Source organism: Notamacropus eugenii, chromosome 1 (assembly GCF_028372415.1).
Source record: "Notamacropus eugenii isolate mMacEug1 chromosome 1, mMacEug1.pri_v2, whole genome shotgun sequence".
In the NCBI taxonomy this organism is placed as follows: Eukaryota; Metazoa; Chordata; class Mammalia; order Diprotodontia; family Macropodidae; genus Notamacropus; species Notamacropus eugenii.
In genome coordinates this window covers 162,086,535-162,110,053 of record NC_092872.1, presented here as the reverse complement: position 1 = coordinate 162,110,053, position 23,519 = coordinate 162,086,535, and the positions used below count along the sequence as shown (strand labels likewise).

Below are 23,519 nucleotides of genomic sequence, written 5' to 3'. Positions count from 1 at the left end.
AGGATATGAAGAGATGCCTGGGAATTCTGAGCCCTCTATAAGGGCAGGTTTTGGGGGGGAAGTTTTTTGCTTCACCCTCTAGCCCTCCAATCATAGGGCTAGAGGCACCTGAAGGTACAGATGAGGTATGAGTACAAGAGTTGAAGCCGTCTTTAAGATGATGAGTTTTCCTTTGTTGGTTTGTGTGTGTGTGTGTGTGTGTGTGTGTGTGTGTGTGTGTGTGTGTGTAAGATGAGGTGGAGACATGTCTTCCTCCTCACATCTATCACATGGAATCACTGGTTTTATCTTTCTCCTTAGATTTAGCACATGGAATCACTGGTTTTCTTAAAACTCAGATTAAGTACCACCTCCTACACGAAACCTTTCCTGATCCCTTTAGCTGCTCAAGCCAAACCCACATCTCAAATTATCCTGTATTCACTTTGCCTTCAATCTGTGTATACTTATACATGGATATATTGCGCCTGCTGTTACAATATATTCTCTTTGAGAGCAGGGACCACTTCAATTTTGCATCTCTACTGCTTACCACGATGCCTGGCACAAAGTATTTAATAAATGCTTGTTAATTGATTGCATTATGTTATCCTACTAATAGCTATGAAAGAATGGGGAAAATTGCATTGCTTAATTTATATAGGCTGATGAGTTCAAAGCTTTTATTTGCAAGGCTGTGCTAATGTTCTCTGAGGCAATATATCTTGGTCAAAGTGAGTTTACATAGAAGGGCAACCAGGGAGATGAAGTAGTTACCTCTGGTATTGCCTGCCCAAAAGACTAGAAGAAAAATGAAGGAAATAAGAAAACAGCACAAAGCAGCTAGGTGGCACAGTGGTTGGCATGCCAGGCTTGGAGTCAGGAAGAGTCATCTTCCTGAGTTCAAATCTGATCTCAGACACTTGTAGCTGTGTGACCCTGGGCAAGTCATTTAACCCTATTTGCCTCAGTTTCTTCATCTGTCAAATGAACTAGTTAAGGAAATGGCAAACCCCTTCAATATCTTTGCCAAGAAAACCCCAAATGGGGTCATGAAGAGTTGGCCAGGACTAAAACAACTGAACAACAGTGATGTTGCCTGACCAAGGTACAGATTGAGGTACCAAGTTCTGTAGTATGAGGTTGTGTTGTTGCTCTTAGGCTATTAGAGATGGCAGGCAGGTGTGCATCTGTGGAATAGTTTTTGTTGCTTCTATCTGAATTATAACCTTAAGACATCCTGAGATGTCCTTAGTTACAAAAAGTATATTGTCACATTACATGACAATCTAATTATTTCTTATTTATTTATTTATTAAGTTTTCGGCATTCACTTCCACAAAATTTTGAGTTCCAAATTGTCTCCCCATCTCTCTCTTCTCCCCACCTCAAAACGCCTTGCATTCTGATTACCCCTTTCACCATTCTGCCCTCCTTTCTAACACCCCTCCCTTCCCTTGTCCCCGTCTTCTCTCTTGTCCTGTAGGGCAAGATAAATTTCTGTACTCCATTACCTGTATTTCTTATGTCCTAGTTGTATGCAAAAGCAATTCTCAACATTTCTTCCTAAAACTTTGAGTTCCAACTTCTCTTCCTTCCTCCCTCACCACCCATCCCCACTGAGAAGGCAAGCAATTCAATATAGGCTATACATGTATAGTTTTGCAAATGACTTCCATAAAAGTCATGTTGTGTAAGATTATATTTCCCTCCATCCTACCCTGTCCCCCATTTCTTCTATTCTCTCTTTTGACCTTGTCCCTCCCCAAGAGTGTTTACTTCTAATTACTCCGTCCTCCCCTTTGCCCTCCCTTCCATCATCCCCCCTACCCTGCTTATCTCCTTCACCCCTACTTTCCTGTAGTGTAAGATAGGTTTTAATACCAAATTGAATGTGCATATTATACCTTCCTTGAGCCAAATGTGATGAGAGTAAGCTTCGCTTTTTCCCTCTCACCTCTTCCCTTTTCCCCTCCACTGAAAAAAACTTTTTATTGCCTCTTTTATGAGAGATAATTTGCCCCATTCCATTTCTCCCTTTCTCCTCCCAATATATACCTCTCTCACCCCTTAATTTTATTTTTTTAGATATGATCCCTTCCTATTCAATTCATCCTGTGCTCTGTCTCTCTCCCTCCCTCCCTCTCTCTCTCTCTCTCTCTCTCTCTCTCTGTGTGTGTGTGTGTGTGTGTGTGTGTGTGTGTATAATCCCTCCAACTACCAAGATACTGAGAAAAGTTTTAAGAGTTACAGATATTATCTTCCCATGTAGGAATGTAAACAGTTCAACTTCAGTAAGTCCCTTGTGATTTCTCTTTACTGTTTACCTTTTCATACTTCTCTTGATTCTTGTGTTTGAAAGTCAAATTTTCTTTTCAGCTCTGGTCTTTTCATCAAGAATGCTTGAAAGTCCTCTATTTCACTGAATGACCATCTTTTCTCTTGAAGTATTATACTCAGTTTTTCTGGGTGGGTGATTCTTGGTTTTAATCTTAGTTCCTTTGACTTCTGGAATATCATATTCCAAGCCCTTCAATTTCTTTATGCAGAAGATGCTAGATCTTATATAATCCTGATTGAATTTCCACAATACTTGAATTATTTCTTTCTAGCTGCTTGCAATATTTTCTCCTTGACCTGGGAACTCTGGAATTTGGCTACAATATTCCTAGGAGTTTCTCTTTTTGGATCTCTTTCAGGAGGTGATTGGTGGATTCTTGCAATATTTATTTTGCCCTCTGGTTCTAAAATATCAAGGCAGTTTTCCTTGATAATTTCATGAAAGATGATGTTGGGGCTTTCTTTTTGATCATGGCTTTCAGGTAGTCTCATAATTTTTAAATTGTCTCTCCTGGATCTATTTTCCAGGTCAGTTGTTTTTCTAATGAGATATTTCAGATTCTTTTCTATTTTTTCATTTTTTGGTTTTGTTTTGCAATTTCTTGGTTTCTCATAAAGTCATTAGCTTCCATCTGTCCCATTCTAATTTTTAAAGAACGATTTTCTTCAGTGAGCCTTTGAGCCTCCTTTTCCATTTGGCTAATTCTGCTTTTTTTAAGCATTCTTCTTCTCATTGGCTTTTTTGACCTCTTTTGCCAGTTGAGTTAGCCTATTTTTAAAGGTGTTATGTTCTTCAGCATTTTTTGGGTCTGCTTTAGCAAGCTGCTGACTTGTTTTTCATGATTTTCTTGCATCACTCTCATTTCTCTTTCCAATTTTTCCTCCACTTCTCTTACTTGATTTTCAAAAACCTTTTTGAGCTCTTCTATGGCCTGCGACCATTGCATATTTATTTTGGAGGTTTTAGATGCAGAAGCCTTGATTTTTATGTCTTCCCCTAATGGTAAGCATTTTTCTTCCTCATCCAAAAGGATCGGAGGAAATACCTGTTCACCAAGAAAGTAACCTTTTATAGTCTTTCCCCTCCCCTTTTTTGGGCATTTTTCCCAACCAGTTACTTGACTTTTGGGTCTTCTTTCAAGAGTAGGGTATACTCTGGGGACCTGTAAATCTCAGTTCCTCCAAGGTGGCACAATCAAAGGAGAAGAGTTTGCTTCTCAACATTCTCCAGCTCTGCCATGCCAGCACTCCTCCTTTCCCCGGGACTGTGCTCAGGGCTAAGATTCAGATCAGCTGCTTAATTCCCCCAGTGGCTTTAGGTGGGGGCAAGGCCACCACTCAGGGCTGAGGTTCAGATCAGCTGCTCAATTCCCCCAGGGGTTTTATGCTGAGGGCTCCAACAATCAAGGCTGGCGCTGCCTGCCAGGGCTACCACAGCCTCTGCCACCCACTGCTGCTGCCTTCTGCTGCTGCTTCTGACTGCTGCTGCCTGGGGCTGGGGCTTGTGGAGGACCCTGCTCCCTTGTCACTGAAGTAAAAAATCCCTCTCACTGACCTTTCAAGCTGCCTTTGGCACCTGTGAGTTGAGGGATCTGAAAATCACTGCTGCTGCTAGAGCTTCCACTCCCGAGTCCTGCTCTGGTCCTGCTCCTCCTGATGCCACGTGGCCAAGGCTGTGCTGTGCTCCATGTCTAATGTGATTCCTGTCCACCTTTCAGGCTGTCTTGGGCTGGAAATCTCTTTCAGTCCATTATTTTGTGGCTTCTGCTGCTCTAGACTTTGTTTAAAGTCATTTTTTACAGGTAATTTATGGGCTGTGGGAGAAGAGCTAGAGTATGTGCATCTTTCTACTCTGCCATCTTGGCTCTGCCCCCCCAATCTAATTATTTCTACAAATTAAAATCTTGCCTGACATAACAATCATCTTAAGAGTCAGGCAAAGTAAGTAAGAGTAAGTAGTAGAATCCCAGAGAACCATAGGAAAAAACTTGGACTTGTTTTGAAATAAATTTTGAGCAAAAATATTAATGCTTTTTTAAAAAATAGATCTTAGTCTACCCTTATCTGTGCTTGGAAAAGAATAATCTATGTAGATTTAAAACTGAAAAATAAAACTTCAGAAGTCATCTAGTCCAATCTGTTCATTCCTCTCTAATTCTCAAAGTGTCCAAGGTTATACAGCCATAAAATGGCAAACTTGAACTAATTTTTGACTCCATCACTCTTTCCACTGTGACACACTGTCTTCCCTGATATTCCCTCAAATTTCATGCCATGTACCTTTCCAAATCCAGGGTAAAGTGCTCTAGAAATAATTGGCTTAGAATCATAGAGCTGAATAACACCCTGAGATGGCATTTATTCAATCTCTCTGTTTGCGGGTAAATATATGTTTAAAGGGGAGCTGTCTGTTCTTCCTAGGCCTGACCACATCTTCAAAGAAGGAAGCTACAGATTTCCTTGGTAGTGTATTTCTATCCCTATTGCTTAGCCTAGTGCCTGGTACGTGGTTGATTGCATTCTATCCTTTCATGAGAAGCAAATTTTTCTGATTCTTAATCTGCATATTCTGTGCTAAAATTTAACCCCATTCTCTTTCAATCCATTATATACACACACACACACACACACACACACACACACACACACATATTTAAATATATATAACACAAAATATATATATATATTTAAAAGGATAATTTTTATTGGTGAGTTTTTTTAAAGCACAAGCAAAATCTCTCCATAGACATCTAACAAATCTCATCAAAATATAAATATTTTACTTTAAAATACAGAAATCTGCTCCTAATCATTTCACATCTTTGTTTCCTTTATACTTTTGAAAATTTTATTAAGTTCTCTTCCACGAATTACTAGGACCTCTCCTCCTTTCCAAAGAAACAACATAAACCCTCAGCAAACTGGCCTGCCCATACATTTTGGCTTTACCTCCACCCATATTTCCCTAAGGAATTCTCTTCCTCGCCTGGTTCTCTCTACTCCCCCCCGCCACTTCCCTCTAGTTCCCTATGCCAACAAACAGTACCCATAAGCAAATCCATTCAGCTGTGCTCAGGATACAGATTCCCATGAAAAGGAGACACAAAGGGATTATAAAGGAGAGGCATTGGCTTGCTGCCTCATTTTTACCCAGTCCAACCTGATTTCTTTTAGCTCTGGGAAATTGGGTTATTATTTCTGTTTATTGCCTTTTGAAGCCTTTCCCCATAGAGTATCTTTCTAAAATCACCACTCATTTGGTTGCTTATCTATCAGAATTCTTTATGTTGTAATTTACTTGTAGGGGGTTCCAACTAACAACTTATATTTTCATAGCGCTTTAAGGTTCCCAAAACATTTCCCCCATAATAACCCTGTGCATTTGACCCTAGTGGGATGTAGACTCTTTGAAGTCAGGGACTCTTTCTTTTTGCCCTCATATCTCTGGCATCCAGCATGGTACATTGCATGCACTAGGAGCTTACTAAATATTTCTTGAATTGAGGTAGATAATGCAACTATTATCATCCCATTTTACAGGTGGGGGTATTGAGGCTTGGAGAGATTAAATGAATCATCCATGGCCACCCAATATACAGGTCTTTAACACTGAACTTCCTTATTCCAAGTCCAGTATTTCTTCCATTAACCACAGTACCTGACTTTTAATGGGTATAAAGGCAGCCATTTCATAATTACTTCAGGATGCTTCCTTAGTATTATCCAGACTTTTGTGACTAGCTGGTGGATTTGGATTTGAATTGTAGCACATGGTAATCTCCAGATCCCTTTTTGTCATGAAATCAATGTTATTTCATCCCCAAGAAATCATTCTGATCCTGTTGAATGTATAGTGTCCTACATTAGCTTGTCAAGATAATCTTGGTTTTTTACCCAATATTCCTCATTTGGTCTCCTGGGCAAAATGTAGCACTGAGCCTCAGTGTACAGTTTAACCCTTATTAAACAGGTTCAGAAACTTCCAGGGTTGGTAGATCAAAACTAACTGTGAGAAAGAAGGATTGAGACATGTTGGCAAATTTAGGGAGCTTCAGGGAGGGGGAGGAGGAAGAATCTGGGAAGAACCAATATTTTTTCATTTACCAGGGAGGTGTACTAGTCGTTCTCCCGACTTGCCCTGGCACGATCACTTTGTACCTTTGGCTTGGTAACAGTATCCACATAAGTAGTTCATTTGTATCTAAAAATGAGCAAATAGCATTCTCTGGCAATGGGCAGCTGCTTACACTATATCTTTAAAAAAGACAAAAGAAGCAAATCCATACTCCATTCCTTTCCAGGAGATTCTTCAATCAAAGTGAAGGATGCAGAGTTGGCCACTTTGTCTCACGCAAGCTGCCAGGGAAATACACAGTATAATTAGTAACCTTGAGTGGTGCCAAGTGAGGCATACAGAATGTTTCTTTGCTTTTGCTTGTAAATTTCAACACAGGTTGAAAGACACAAAACCCCAATTCATTAGGGAGACAGATCTAATCTGATTCAGCGTCCTGGGCCAAGTTCTGACAATCTAAGGAATAGGTTAAGTGACTTCAGAACTCTTATATGGCCTGTGACAGCAGAAGGAGTTCTGATATGAAGAGCTAATGGGTGATGGGCACCCTCCTCCACATGTACACACACGTATATATATACATATATGTTTCTATATCCACATAATCCATATATCTATATCATCTCATGAAGTTTTCTTAAGGAGTTGGTTGAAGGCATGAAGTTCTTCTTAGAAGACCATTCCCCTCTGCCCTTCATCCTTTTCCTTTGGATATTGTATTAAAAAAAGAAAAGAACCATTTATTGGATCTGCAAGTTTTTTATGACCATTCCTCAAAAATTCATTTTAAACTACTTAATTATTTTTAAAAGGAAGAGGGAGAATATAATAGATGTTTGTGGAATTGAAAAGTCAATACCATCTACTTTTTTGTATGGAGCAAACTATGCCAAGAGGGCTGCATTCCATCCCATACCCCTCTATAGCCTGTTTGTGGCAGTTTCCCCACTCCTGGTACGGCTAGGAGATGAGAATGGTTTTATATTTTTAAGAATTAATATTGTTTTTAAAATGCAGAAGTCATTCTTAGAGCCATATAAAAACAGTGCTTTGATATTATCTTGTAAGATTAAAATGTATATTATAATCTTTTGAGGTAAATAGGAATATTATCTATTCAACAGGACAAAAAAATTGTATCTGGGAGAGAATAAATTACTTTTCCAATTTCATACAGTAAGTTTTAGAGCTAGAACTCAAGTTTTCTGACTCATAGGGTAATATTTTCCTTTAAAAAATTACTAATGATTTTTGGTTTTGTATCACAGTCAATTCTGCATCTTATCCTTACTCCCTTGAAGTGGATCTTCCATTATAACAAAGAAAACCAGTTAAGGAAAAACAGCTGATAATGGTGAGTGCATTTGACAACATATGCAATATTTTGCTCCTTTCTGTTCCATCTCCCTGTGGAGAGAATAGAAATATATTTCATTAAATATTTTCTCAAGTTTATTATTGGTTTTCATCTGTTTATTCAGAGTTTGCTTCCTTTTCGCTTTCTTTTCATTGACATCGTTATGGTCATTGTATATATTGTTCTGGTTTTACTCACTTCTCTCTGTCTCAGTTGATACAAACATTCCCATGTTTCTTGGAATTCCTCAGAGTTACTGTTTCCTTTTACACTATATTATTCCACTGTATTCATATACCACACCTTGCTCAGTCATTACTCAATCAATGGACAATAGTCAGTTCTTTGCTACTGTCTAACAGTGGGCTCCAATGCTGTGTGAGCACTCACTAAACACTGACTGTTAGGTGATGGTACAAGCCACACTATCTCTCCAATCTTCTGTCCTCTTTTTTGCAAACTGAGTACAGAATTCTTACTACTTTGTACATCTCAGAATGGTGGCAGGAATGAATGAAGAGTCTGAGAATCCTTTGAGCTTAAGAGATGCCTCCAAAGTGTCCTTTCTATCATTAGCTTCTTGTAAACCCATCTGTGTGGTGGTGGATTAGTGAACCCTCATCGGGAGTGGGTGCATCAGACTTGTGGCAGTGTGCCTTCTTATTGCCGGCAAAACACCTAAGTACAGTCAGACCAGTCTAAAATGTCATCAGAAAATGTTAAGCTAAGTAAATAAACATATAAGGCAACAAAATGTTAATGTGTGGTTGTCTCCGTCAGTATGCAACCTGCAGGGATTTGTTTCCATCTGAGTTTGATCATCACTGCCTAATTTGCAGTCTACTAGTAGAGGTAATTCAGTGAGTGAAAGTGTTGGGCCTGAATTCAAATCTTGCCTCAGACACTTGCTAGCTGTTCTAATCTCTGTACTTTGCACCTAGGCACTTAACTTTTCTTTCTTTCTCTTTCCTCATTGAAAAATGAAATTTGTAAGAGCACCTACCTCATAGGCTTATTGTGAGGATCGAATGAATAACGTATGAAGTGCCTTATAATTGCTATTTATTATCACTGTATACTTATAGAAAAATACTATTTATTTTCCTCTTTCTGTTATGATTTACAGTGAAAACAAATAGCATCGCTATCTTTTGGATCACTGAACGTTAGTGGAGTAAGATATAAGGCAAATCCTGGAGGGAAAAATGTATTGATAAGAATGGAAATGTTGAGCACAGTGATTGATCCATGTTTGTTGACTGACTGAAGATAGTTTCTCAAAAGCTCATAATAATTCTTATTATTTAGGTTGAACCAGGCTTTTGAGTTGTTTGTTCTGGCCAACTCTTCATCAATACCTAGGTAGTTAGCTCCCTTCTTGTTTTGAGAAAAAGCAGCAATAGGGTAGATGTTCTTTTCCTGTCTGGGCCTGAGTGGAAGACTGACGTCCCCAGGTGAACCTCATCTGATGGCTTTCAACTTGAGGTACACTTAGAAGAAAAAAAATACCTGTTATCTGTCCCTGCTCTGGTGTGACAAAAGCCAAAACAAGCAATTCATTATGGGGAAGGCTACCCCAAAGTGTATATGTAAATTTTAACTTTGTGTGTGCATTTGAGGAGAGGAGAGGAGTTTACGTGTGAGATGGAATTGAAAAAGGCTGAATATAGTGTTGGATTTGGAGGAAGACCTGGGTTTGAATTCCACCTCAGATACCTGTTAGCTATTTGACCCTGGATAAAGCCCTTAACTTCTCGATAACTGTATTTTCTTCTCTGTAAAATGGGGGTTGGAATTGTTGACCTTTAAATTCTCTTACAGTTTTAATTTTATGATGTATTCATCATAAATATTCTTTCTTGTTGAAGAATGCTTGGATTTTTACAGGTCTCCTCCTAGATAAATCAACTCAGGGCAACACTGTGCTCCTTTTAATTCATTAGTTCTGAGGATGCTGTTGATACAATCTTTGGGAAATTGGTTAAACATGGCATTTCTTGGACCTCACTTTCCTAATCTGTAAAATGAGAGAATTTGATTCAATGCATTCTAAGGATTGTTTCCAGCTCTAATTGTCTGGGATTCTATATCCAGCCAGTAGATACAGATCAAATTTAGAAAACCCCCTTACCCTATCCTGACCACTTTCTCATTTTCTATTGTATTCTTTCTCAGGATAAGTCTAGGAGAAAGAGAAATATTCTCTCTCCCTCTCATACCTTCTACTTCTCTTTCTCCTCCCCCTCTCCCTTTGATACTACCACTTTTCTTAAATTATATATTTCAAGGCTAGTGGAATTGCCATCCCCTAAAATCATCACTGGAAAAAATTGTTTAAAGTTTAGGACAATAAAACAAGCTGGCAAGAGGGAGAGGTATGTAATTGCCGATCTTTACGTAGACCACTAAAGCCACATGTTTTAACCATCTAAGGACAGCAGGGATTTTGCTATTTCTGAGTCAAGTGTAATACTCAGTTTTTTTCTCCTTTCTTTTCCTTTTCAGAAAAAAAATAAGTAGAATTAATTTTCATTGGGATTAACTAAATCTCTTTGTTCTTTTATGTTGGCAACATGAGGTTTCAACAGACCTCTGATCTTGCATTGAATAAAAATATAGTATTACAATCAAACTCCAAGGCTGGGGGCTCGAACCCAATTTGGATTAAACTGCATTGTAGAAAGCATTCTTTAGCTAATAGAGGGAGCGTCCAGGGAGCTGATGCCGAAGGACTGCCCCACACTCTGCCCCCTCCCCAGGAGCTTTTCCAATACACAGGGTTTCTTTTGTTACACAAATCCAAGGCCAATCACCAGGAGGCTTATCCTCAGGGTTGGATGTTCAGAGCCTACAAGGCTACATAAAGCTGTTACTGAGGTTGAAGAGGGGAAAGTAAGCCGGCTCAGATCCAGGCAAACTAGTGAGGCAGAAAAAAGCAGCCTTCAGTATCCCTTTCATCCTTCCCTTCGTCATTCCTCCTTTCCTCTTGGTGTTATTCTATTTCTCCAGAGAAATCTCCATCTGTAGATTTTCCTTGAGTTTAACACCTTTAGGTCAGATTCAATGTTCTAGAGTCTGAAGAATCTGAACCCTATTCAGACTTCCCTGCATTCTGTCCCATTCCCTCTGTTTGCTAAGCAATAACTAGCTAATATTCAATCTTCTTCTCCCCTTCCTCTTCTTCCTTCTTTTTCTTTTTCATCTTTCTCCCTTTTTTCTTGTCTTCATCCTCTCCTATTTTTCTTTTTTTTTAAAATTTATTTATTTAACTTTTAACATTCATTTCCACAAAATTTTAGGTTCCAAATTTTCTCCCCATTTCTCCCCTCCCCCCACTCCAAAACCCGAGCATTCTAATTGCCACTATCACCAATCTGCCCTCTCTTCTAACATCCTTAGCTTCCCTTATCCCCATCTTCTCTTTTGTCCTGTAGGGCAAGATAGCTTTCTATACCCCATTACCTGTATTTCTTATTTCCTAGTAGCAAGAACAGTACTCGACAGTTGTTCCTAAAACTTTGAGTTCCAACTTCTCTTCATCCCTCCCTCCCCACCCATTCCCTTTGGAAGGCAAGCAATTCAATATAGGGCATGTCTGTGTAGTTTTGCAAATGACTTCCATAATAGTTGTGTTGTGTAAGACTAACTATATTTCCCTCCATCCTATCCTGCCCCCCATTGCTTCTATTCTCTCTTTTGATCCTGTCCCTCCCCAAGAGTGTTGACTTCAAATTGTTCCCTCCTCCCATTGCCCTCCCTTCCATCATCACCCCCCCACCCTGCTTATCCCCTTCTCCTCCACTTTCCTGTATTGTAAGATAGGTTTTCATACCAAAATGAGTGTGCATTTTATTCCTTCCTCTAGTGGAATGTGATGAGAGTAAACTTCATGTTTTTCTCTCACCTCCCCTCTTTTTCCTTCCACTAAAAAGTCTTTTGCTTGCCTCTTTTATGAGAGATAATTTGCCCCATTCCATTTCTCCCTTTCTCCTCTCAATATATTTCTCTCTCACTGCTTAATTTCATTTTTTAAAGATATGATCTCATCCTATTTCATTCACTCTGTGCTGTGTATGTGTGTGTGTGTGTGTCTATGTATGTAATCCCACCAGCTACCCAGATACTGAAAAGTTTCAAGAGTTACAAATATTGTCTTTCCATGTAGAAATGTAAACAGTTCAAGTAAAGTCCGTTATGACTTCTCTTTGATGTTTACCTTTTCATGCTTCTCTTCATTCTTGTGTTTGAAAGTCAAATTCTCTTTTCAGCTCTGGTCTTTTCATCAAGAATGCTTGAAAGTCCTCTATTTCATTGAAAGACCATTTTTTCCCCCTGAAATATTATACTCAGTTTTGCTGGGTAGGTGATTCTTGGTTTTAGTCCTAGTTCCTTTGACTTCTGGAATATCCTATTCCATGCCCTTCGATCCTTTAATGTAGAAGCTGCTAGATTTTGTGTTATCCTGATTGTATTTCCACAATACTTGAATTGTTTCTTTCTAGCTGCTTGCAATATTTTCTCCTTGACCAGGGAACTCTGGAATTTGGCCACAATGTTCCTAGGAGTTTCTCTTTTTGGATATCTTTTGGGAGGGGATCTGTGGATTCTTTCAATATTTATTTTGCCCTCTGGTTCTAGAATCTCAGGGCAATTTTCCTTGATAATTTCATGAAAGATGATGTCTAGGCTGTTTTTTTGATCATGGCTTTCAGGTAGACCCATAATTTTAAAATTGTCTCTCCTGGAACTATTTTCCAGGTCAGTTGTTTTTCCAATGAGATATTTCACATTGTCTTCCATTTTTTCATTCTTTTGGTTTTGTTTTATGATTTCTTGGTTTCTCATAAAGTCATTAGCCTCCATCTGTTCCATTCTAATTTTGAAAGAACTATTTTCTTCAGTGAGCTTTTGAACCTTCTTTTCCATTTGGCTAATTCTGCTTTTTAAAGCATTCTTCTCCTCATTGGCTTTTTGAACCTCTTTTGCCAGTTGAGTTAACCTATTTTTCAAGGTGTTATTTTCTTCAGCATTTTTTTGGGTCTCCTTTAGCAAGGTGTTGACCTGCTTTTCATGCTTTTCTTGCATCTCTCTCATTTCTCTTCCCAGTTTTTCCTCCACCTCTCTAACTTGATTTTCAAAGTCCTTTTTGAGCTCTTCCATGGCCTGAGCCCATTGAATATTTATTTTGGATGTTTGGGATACAGAAGCCTTGATTTTTATGTCTCTCCCTGATGGTAAGCATTGTTCTTCCTCATTGGAAAGGAAGGGAGGAGATATCTGTTCACCAAGAAAGTAACCTTTTGTTGTCTTATTTTTTTCCCCCTTTTCTGGGCATTTTCCCAGCAGGTTACTTGACTTCTGAGTGTCCTCTCCACACCCACCTTGCCTCTGGATCTACCCAGCCAGTGCTTGGGGTCTGAGATTCAAATGCTGCTTCCCAGCCTCAGGGCTTTCAGCAGGGGCAGGGCTGCTATTCAGTGTGAGATTAAGTTTGGGTGCTCAGGTAGGGGCAGGTCCACCCCACAGGGCTTAGTTTCCTCAGAGGGTTTATGTGGAGATCTTCGACAATGGATCCGAGCTCCTGCCTACTTTGGGAGCCCCTGTCTGCTGCTGCCTCCACTGCTGCCTCTCGAGGGGGCCTGAGTTATGGGGATACCCCGCTCCCCTCTTGGAGAGCTGGAAAGACCCTCTCACTGACCTTTGGCACCTGTGGGTGGAGGGACCTTTGCGGCTGCTGGAGATTCTGTCCCTGAAGCCTGCTCGGATCTGCTCCTTTTGGTGCTGTGCTGCCGAGGCTGGGCTGGGCTCTGCTCTGGGTCTGGGGCACAAGGAACCTTTTGGGTCAGTTTTTTAGGTCTCTCTGGAACAGAAATCTCCTCTGCTCTGTTGTTCTGTGGCTTCTGCTGCTCCCAAATTTGTTGGGTGTTCTTCTTTACAGGCATTTTATGGGTTGTGGGTTTGGAGCTAGCATATGTGTATCTTTCTACTCCACCATCTTGGCTCCCCCCCCCCCCATCCTCTCCTATTTTTCTCCACCCTTTTCACCTCACTTCTTCCTCCTCTTCCTTCTTCTTCCTTATCTCATTCCTTTCTCCTCTGTATCTCCCTCCTCCAATTTGTTGAGGCATATGGAATGTAGAACTCTCTTATTATTTTTCTCTTTTTCTCTTCTTTTCCTTCCTCCTTCCTTCATCTTTCCTCCTTTTCCTCTTTTCCTTCCTATTTTCTTATTTTTTATTAAGCACCTACTATGTATAAGGCAAGGCTCTATACCTTTGGGATATAGAGAAATATATAGGAGATGAACTGTGCTCTCAAGTTGCTATCCAAATGGGGGAAAATATTGATATGAAAAGAAATACAGTAATATAAAGGGGTGAAATGAAGATGTGGTTAATTCTGAAACTGCCAGGGCTACATTTCTCTCCCTAACTCAGGACCAAACAGTTGAGAGATGAAGGAGCAGATTGGGAGGGGAGTCATTAAATCATCCTGTCGTCTCACTCAAATTGGCTGAGAAGTGCCTTTCTCTGTGGAGTTTCCCTACATGGATAGATATGCGTGTATTTATCTCTCTCTATTGGTAGATAGACAAAGATAGAGTAAAACTATATCTTTCATCTTGCCTATCCTTTGACCCTTATTGATTTTTATGGTGAAATTCTCTTTGTCTTCAACACTGCCCACCAGAGACCCCCACTGCCTCCAGCTGTAAGGTCAAAGTATCTATGCAGATAGATGCCCTCTTTTTCACCACCAGGAATCCTGGCCCCAGGAGAGGAAAGGACTATTCTAAGCTTTATTGTCAAATAACTGATAGAGACAAAAGAACTTTCTTGAGTTCATAGGAGGGACTAATCACTGTGAGCTGATGTGGTCAGAGAAAGCTTTGGGGAGAAGGCAAGACTTGAGTTGGCTTTGAAGGATACAGTTAGATAATCTGGCATGTGCCAAACAATGGTGGGCACTTACAATTCCAGGCATTACAATTCCATGCCTGGAATATTTCAGTAGTCTCCATATGTCTTATATCTTTTCCCTCTACTTTGCTCAATCCACTCTTCACAGCAATGCTAGTTAAATCTTCCTAAAACATTGTATTGTACACCATTCGTTTTCTGAAAAACCTTAAATATCATTCTACTACTTTTAGAATAAATTCTGATTTCCCTACATTGCATTAAAGCTTTCTAAGCCTCCCTTTCCTTCTCACTCCTTTCCCTCTCCCTTTTCCTATCCCATTCCTTCTCCTCTCCCCTTTTCACTCATCCAGGGTTTCTCAGTTCTTTTTATGTCATGGACACTCTCAAAGTCTGATGAAAGTTATGGACTAATGTTTTTAAATAATTGAAGGGCATGATACATTTTATTTAGAGGTTAGTAAAAGTAAAGAGGTAAGAGTTCCCTCATCCAAGTTCATGCAGCCCCTGAAATTATCCATGATCCTGTTTTATACAAATTTTATGTGATACTATTTCCCAGGGAATATTTCTATTTTATTCCCAAGGATCTTATGGAAACAGTGACTGTTCCAAGAAGCAACTCCCATTGCCAGTAAGGGAGATAATCTTTGAATCTGGAGCAGTTCTAAGAACAGTAGTTCTTTAACTCCACTCTGGACTGTGACCTCTATATTTGATACTGTCCCAAATTTTTCCTTCAACTGCTGGACTATACTACATGATGCTGAGATGGTGGGAAACAGATTTCTGGCCCAGGAAGCATACTCTCTGTTCTCCTTCAGACTCTTTCTAGGCCTGATATTCTCACCTGGCCTCACTGGCTGGGATAGACCATGGTCAGATGTCACAGAATCTTAGAAACTCAGAGGCCATCTAACACTACCTGCAATTGACCAGGAGCTCCCCTTTACAATACTTTGCCAAAGTGATAATCCAATCTTTGCTTGAGGACCTCTAGTCAGGGAGAAACTAATATCTCTTGAATCCATCCATCCCATTTTTTAGATAACTGATTCTTAGGAGGTTTTTCCTACTGTTGATAATAGGTGATCTTTTCTTTGGCCTTATAAAGGTAATTAACACACCAAATGAATACCACCCACTAGTATGAATCACACCAGGCATAACCTTTAAAATAAATGTTAGGATTTTTTTCCTTAAAAATTAAAAAAGGGTAGACTTTAAAAACCAATGGTTGTGAAGTCATATTCCCACTAAAAACTCTAGAGAGATAAAGGCTATTGAAGATTTGGCTGATCCTCCCGGCATTTTCTTTAAAGTTTTACCGAATCTGATTAATCCTTTAAAGCCTAGGACAAGACTCACATCTTCCATAAAGTTTTCCCATATGACTACAGCATGTTCCATTCTCTGTGCTTCATAGTGGGGCACCTGGAAAAATACAAGCTTTTTCTCTCTAAGCACTGGTGTACAATTTCAAATGAGGTTTTGCATTTGTCTTTTTTTTTTTTAAGCTTTCTAAAATAGAAATTTGGTCCTGTGTACAATGCAGGCTATAAGGATTTTGAGGTTCAACTTTTGCTTAGGTTTCCAGAGGTAGTATCCCTGATGTTGAGTTTCCATAAATTTAATTATGGAACTTAGACAAAGGAAAGGATTTCATTGACCAGTGGAAGGTCAGTTTGGCAACTTCAAGAACAAGAGACCTCCCCAGATTTAGAGAGGGAAGGAATAAGCAACTGAGAAAGTAGCTATCATTAAAGCAATAATGCATGTTGAGAAGCTTCACTCCCCAGTGGCCTCCCATCTTTATTTTAATACAGTAAAATGTCTTATTCGTCTGTTTCATTGGCCTCTCTATTAAGGAAGGTCAAATTGTTCAAAAGTAGCATAGGACAATGGGTGGAGAGCTAGCCTCAAAGCTAGGGAGACCTGGGTTCAGGTCATACGCCTGATACATGCTGATTATGTGACCCTGGCTGAATCACTTAGACTCTTAGTGCTCTGGTTAACTAAGACCATTAAATTTCAAAGAAGGTGCTGGCCTACATTGGAGAGGATGTTTCCTTACTTGGGAGTTTCTTAAACCAGTATAATCATAGGTCCAGACCTTGTCCTTATGTATTACAATGAAAGAGCATCAGATCTGATAACCTGAGTTCAAATCCCAGCGCTGACACTGATTAGTCATGTGACCATGAGAATTCCATTTACTTTCTGAGTTTCAGTTTTCCTATCTGAAACATGATCTAGAATTTGTATCTGTATTTACTTCATGAGGCTGTGAGGAAAGCACTATGCAAAGTATTTTATAAATGTTACTTATTATGATTTCCATATTGTGATTCACTTGCCACTTAATGTTTCTGGGAGTTTTCTTGATGTGAGAATGTGAGATGACTTTGTAGATTAGACACTGGGGAAAATATATTTAGTGTGGAGGGACACTAATTGTGTTTTTTCAAAAGAAGTTTATCAAATAGATTTTGAGCTCCTTTCAGTCTACCCTCACATCAACTTTGAAAGGTTTTGAGATGGTTACTAGTTCAGAAATGTTTTTTTTTTATCAACCCAGCCTCTTCACACTCATATTTTCTATCAGACTGGTGACACTGCTTTCTGGTGGGTACAACTATGTATATCAATGATTTTTTTCTATCAGTAAAAATTTTACAATAACTTCCCCCTCCAAAAATGCAAAGAAAAGTAAGTTAGAGATGGGTATAGAGGGTCAAAATGTCTCAACTTTCATTAGCTTTCTTCCTTCTGGGAAGGGAAACACTGGAGAAATCCCAACAATTCTTGGGACAACTCATGATGACAGATAATACTCTCAAGGTACAACTATGGCCTTTGGGGCACTGCACTGACCATTTTGGCTAGAAAAAAGTAAAGTAGTACAGGGCCTCTATTTATTTATCTAGAACAAGTAAAGGATTCAGAGCTTATATTTATCTTCCAGTATTATACATAATAGCTACTTAATAAGTATCAGTTCAATGAATAAATGCCTGTTGAAAGAACTGACTGAGATAATCAAATGCTTCATAGAGCCAGAGAATGTCAGAGCAGGAAGGAACTTGAGAGATGATGTAATTCAACTTTCATTTTACAGAGGAGGGAAATGAGGTCCAGGTGTGCTGTTAAATGTCTGAAAAATACATATGTACATGCATACATACATATAAGCATACATACACCGCTTTTCAGTTTAATCTGAATTTCTGAAATTTTCTCCATCACTTTCTTAAATTTAGACAATCAACAAAACAATAAGTCAAGTCCTGATTTGTAGCCTTTGCTGATTTCCAAGATAGAAATGCTCAAAGAGCTCTTCCTGGTTTGATCTGGCTCTAGCACAATCCTGGTTCCAGAGAGGAGATTTCTCTAGATATCATAGTGTTCCTTTCACTTTAAGTTTTACCAATACAGAGGCATTTTTGTTATCTTTTGGTCAAGCTATTATTTCCATGGTCCATGACATTCACCAGTGTCTTTCCTGGGACTGTGTTTTATTACACTTAGATGAAAGTTCTGAGATTTTGTAGGTTCCAACCAAGGACACACACACACACACACACACACACACACACACACAAGCAGAAGGAGAGAGAGACAGAGACAGAATCCTAATAGCCAAGCTTATTTTTCTGCTGCCAGGCTTCAGTTGGCACTGACCTACGATCTTTGAAGCATTGACCCTCCCCAATAAATGGGACTTCATACTCAGCTAATTGGTTGAATGCTGAACTTTGGAAAGATAAGGAGATGGAGACTTATGGTGAAATTGTTGATGGTGCTGGAAATAGGTAAGTCAATCCTGGCTGCCTTCCTATTCATACCAGGATGTTTAGCCTCTGGGAGGAACACCAGATGTCTTGGACTTCTTTTCTTCATTGTATATGAAGCTCCACATTGCTGCCCAGTTTGTGAGTGAAAATTCATTTTACCAAAAACTGAGTTTCCAGACTTTTACTCTCTGTGATATATGGGAATAGATATGGAATAGGGGTATAGTCTGTAACAGAATGAAATGGAAGTCATAGATTATGGTATAGGTGGCTAATACACTGCTGTAAACAGACATATGCTTTGTTGTGTGTGTATACATCTCTAGATCTTCTTTGATTAAGTGTGTTCCTAAAGTAATGAGGTAACTCAATTACTAATGATTCCAAGAAGCACATGCAAGGATGTAAAGTAATGAACGTTGCTTGTGTGAGGTGTGGCAAATGAATCAAGTGATTTTATTGGCAGATACATTCAGAGAAACAAATATGCAGAAGACCAGATGTAGGACCCATGTGGGGGCAAGAAATAAAGGATGATTATCAACTAGCTGCTCTGAAATCCTAACAGAAGATTAGCAGTTTGGCTTGGCCAATATCCACAAATCCATCTCTTGTAGAATGGTGGTCATTACATTCTCTATGAGTATGGACTCTTATTTTTCTTTTAAAATAGCATTTTATTTTTTCCAATTACATGTACCGATGATTTTTAAGCTTTTATTTTAAAAATTTGAGTTCTCAATTTTCTCATTCCTGCCCTCCCAACACTATTCCCAATCCCCCTCCCTAAGACAGTAGGTAATTTGAAATAGGTTATGTATGTGCAATCATGTGAAACATATTTCCATATTAGTCATGTTGTGAAAGAAGAAACAGACCAAAAGAAAAAAACTCATAAAAAGTGAAAATAGTATGCTTTGATCTGCCTCATACTCCATCAGTTCTTTCTCTGGATGTGGAGAGCTTCTTCCATTGTGAGTCTTTTGGAATTGTCTTGGATCATTGTATTGTTGGGATGAACTAAGTCATTCATAGCTGTTGCTGTTACTGTGTACAGTGTTCTAGTTCTGCTCATTTCACTTTGCATCAGTTTAGGTAAGTCTTTTCAGGTTTTTCTAAACTCTGCCTGCTCATCATTTCTTATAGCACAATAAATAGTGTTCCTTTACATATACCACAACTTGTTCAGTCCTTCCTCAGCTGAGGGGAATCTTCTCATTTTCCAATTATTTGTCACCATGAACAGAGATGCTATAAATATTTTTGCACCAATAGGAGATCGCCGCCCCTCCCCCACCTTTATGATCTCTTTGGGATTGCTGTGGTCAAAGGGTATGCACTTTCAACAAATATTTATTAACTAGTGTGTGACTCCTAGACAAAAATCTTTGCAGCAGTTTCCTCATCTGTAAAGGTGGGACCATCATAGTGCTTACGACCTCGTAGCATTATTGTGAGGCTCAAAGGCAATGATCTATGTAAAGCACAATGCCTGACATATAATAGGTGCTTAATAAGTGCTCACTCTTTCCTCCCTTTCCTGTCTATGTGCGTAGGAATAGTTCCAAAACATAAAGCTATCAGTATTAGTAAAAAATGGCTTCTGAGATTGGTTCTGGGAAAAATGATTGACTTTGGAATCAGAGTATCTGGGGTCAGAGTCTACCTCTGATGTTTATTACCAGCATAACCTTGAGCTATATTCAGAATGGCATAGCCAAGATTAGAACTTACAGGTTGACATTCTAGGGTTCTGTAGGTCAGTGGATCACCCTGCCTCCTTAGCAAGAAGGATGAAAAAAACCCGAAAAATGACAATGGCACATCCCTTATTTTGTGTTGCAGACAGTAATCTGAACCTGTGAGGGGATAATGAACAACTTGGAGAAGCATTCCCAGGACCCCAGCTATTGTTTCAGGGGGAAGAAGCTGAGAGCTCAATTACCAGAGAGGCACCGGAACTGAATAGGTTCAGAAGAGAACCTAGTCATGAATTTGGAACAAAGCACTGAAGAAGGAGGGAGGAAAGGAAGCTAATCCCAGCTTTTTGGCTGGAGTGTGTGTGTGTGTGTGTGTGTGTGTGTGTGTGTGTGTGTGTGTGTGTGTGTGTGTGTGTGTGTGTAATGAAGCTAAAATCTTCAGCACCTATTTTGCCCTCTGATGGCTCCTGGGATAATGGGAATGCTGGGAAAGAATATCAAAGGGAGAGAAGCATGAAGGGAAAGCATGAGAAAAAGAGAACACAGCTCTGCTACAGAGGTGGGAAATTTTCACAGGGATGGAAACGACCATTTATGCTCAAGCCACTGAGGCCTATGCTTTACTCTCAGACTTCAGGAAGAATTCAGTTTATTTCTGAGCTCCTAGTTCCAGGAGTCATGGCATGCCATCTGTTATCTGTCTCACCTGTTACCCTTCTTTGACACTCAGGAGTCCCCAGCTAGGGGCCAGGGACATAGACCAACCCTCTGAAAGGGAAAGGCATATTTCTAAAGAGTAAAGAAAACTCTTAACCCACTTAGTTTTTGAATTCTGGTTTCCATGACAACTTGATGCAGCAAAGAAAATGGCCCTCTCCTCCACACATCATTGTTTAACTTTTAGTTGCTGCAGCAACTGAATATAGCACAATCAGCCAGCCTTTATTGGGCTTTTTCTTCTTTCTCAGTCACACTTTTGTAGGGCCTCCTTCATGCCAACATTACTTTTATCTTCCGTTCTAGAAGTTCATGTGAAAAAAGGATGGGTAAAATGCCAGGCATTGTTAGGAAAACTTGGAGTTATAGGTGGGAAGATTCAGTGACAACTTAACAAAGAAGACTGAGGAAAGAAATCCCTTAATTGCTTAGTCTCTTCTACCAAAGCAATAGAATTTAACTCTCTCCCTCAATGCTTGGGGATATGAGTTGTTATTTTATTTCTCTAAGTGATGAGTCAAACTAGTCTGGCAAAAATGTAGGACTTGTAGACCTCGGAAACTGGTCAGGCAACAGAAGTCTCAGTGCAGTGAGTTTCCAAGGAAGTTAAGACAGCTTGTTCAGTTGTTTCAGTCATGTCTGATTCTTTATGACACAGTTGAGATTTTCTTGGCAAAGATACTGGAGTGGTTTGCCATTTCCTTCATAAGCTCAGTTGACAGATGAGGAAACTGAGGCAAACAGGGTTAAGTGAATTGCCCAGGGTCACACAGCTAGTAAGTGTCTGAATTTAGATTTGAACTTAGATCTTCCTGACTCTAAGGCTAGCACTCTATCCACTGCTCCACCTAGCTGCCCCTTCAGTTAGCATAGGCTAGTCTTAAAAAAAAATCCCAGTGAATAAGTTTGTAATCTGCCTTTCTACCCAAAGAGTCTAAAGCACTTTGGATCACATATTTTATGCTGCTGCTTAGATGCAGGCAGAACTTTTAGTCTTCCAGTGGTTCCATTGACCCTTTCCTAGCTTATAAAGTGGCCAAGTGACTACACAGTTATCAGCTGGCAATTCTGGCAATTGAAAGAAGTCATAGTGATAGCTCATATCTAAATGTTTACTGAAGTCTTCATTTAGTCTTAGTTCTTTTTTGACCTACTCTAATTTTTTTTCAATCCTGGGTGTGTAGTGTCATGGTAAGGTATGCATAGTTCATGTATAGAATCTTAAACCAGGGTCCATGGACCCTTTCCTCATCCATGGATAAATTTCAAGGAGTTTGTGAACTTGGATGAGAAAGATAATCTTTATTTTCACTAGCCTTCAGGTGAAATTTTTGGCATTTCCTTCAATTATTTAAAACATATCATTCTGAGAAGGGATACATAGGCTTTACCAGATTTGTAGAGGAGTGTATGACTGCATTAAAGTGAAGCATTCCTGATCTATAGAAACTATTTTCCATCATTTAATATTTATGGAAGCATATTGGATATTGTACCAGACATGGGCCTCTTACCTTCTTTGTGACAGTGGGCAAGTACTTTTCCCTTTGTAGGCCTCAGTGTCCTTAATTCTGTAAAATGAGAGTCTTGGATCAGATGATAGCTAAGATCCCTTCTAAATCTAAATTATGGTTCTATGGGGAAATTTGGGATATGTCTACTCTGCTAATAGTTCAAATCTACTAACAAGATAATGAATGATGAAGTAGAAGTGATAGATTAATTTTGTTTTTTTTGAAAGTAAGTTTTTATCTTTTTTTATGTCAACTTAGTTTTCCCCCAGTATCCCTCCCCCTCCTAGAGAGCCATCCCATATACCAAATGATATTTTTTTTAAAGAAAATAAAGGAAGAGGAAAAAAAACAGTATAACTGATTAATAGATTGAAAAAGTCTGAAAATATGTGCATTATACAACACTTACGGACCTCTGCCTTTTACAAAGACATGGATTAGGATTGTCTTCTCATATCTCTTCTTTCAAGAGCCATACTTATTCTTTATAATTTTGCCACATTGACTTTTGAGTTTTTTTCTGTGTGTGTATGTATAGTTGGTCTTTCCATTTACATAGTTGCAGTTACTGTTTACATTGTTTCCTTGACTGTTCCCTTCATTCTGCATTAGTTAGTGCGTATCTTTCCATACTTCTCTGTATTCATCACATTTCATTGTTTTACTGTAATACTCCATTGTATTCATGCACCAGAGTCCGTTTAGCAGACCATTCTCTAATCAACAATAGGCATCCACTTTGTTTCCAAATCTTTGCTACAAAAAAGTGTGCTATAAATATTTGGATATGTGTGGGTACCAATAATAGTTTCTATTTCTTTCCTGGCATCAGAAGAGCCATAAATGGGCATCCTATTATTACTTACGTCACAGCGTTATGGTGAGAATCAAGTGAGATGTCATTGGTAAAGCCCTTAACACAGTGCCTGGCACATAGTAGGTGCTTAAAATATGTATTTCTTTTCCCTTTCCTCATTGCCCGCCCCCAATCTTTGGCTGAAAAAGTGATTAGAAATTTCCCTCATCTGGGCTGGTACTTGGTGTGACTTCTCACCATGGCACAGAGGGTGGGGAGGAATGTTTGGAGTTCTGTTAGGCCAAGGACAGCAAGGCAAAGTTTATG

At 39.2% G+C, this 23,519-nt stretch overlaps 1 long non-coding RNA gene across 2 annotated transcripts in view; it reads left to right on the top strand.

The window, feature by feature from the left end:
• Window positions 1-20,579, top strand: part of LOC140509612 (uncharacterized) — a 98,318-nt gene extending 77,739 nt beyond the window's left edge. Inside the window, exons 7-8 of one of the 2 annotated variants that reach the window (XR_011968841.1) lie at window positions 6,621-7,748; window positions 20,311-20,579. This is a non-coding gene — a long non-coding RNA (uncharacterized lncRNA). The remainder of the gene's footprint in view (window positions 1-6,620; window positions 7,749-20,310) is intronic. The other variant, XR_011968842.1, reaches the window with a different exon arrangement.
• The last annotated feature ends 2,940 nt before the right edge of the window (window positions 20,580-23,519 follow it).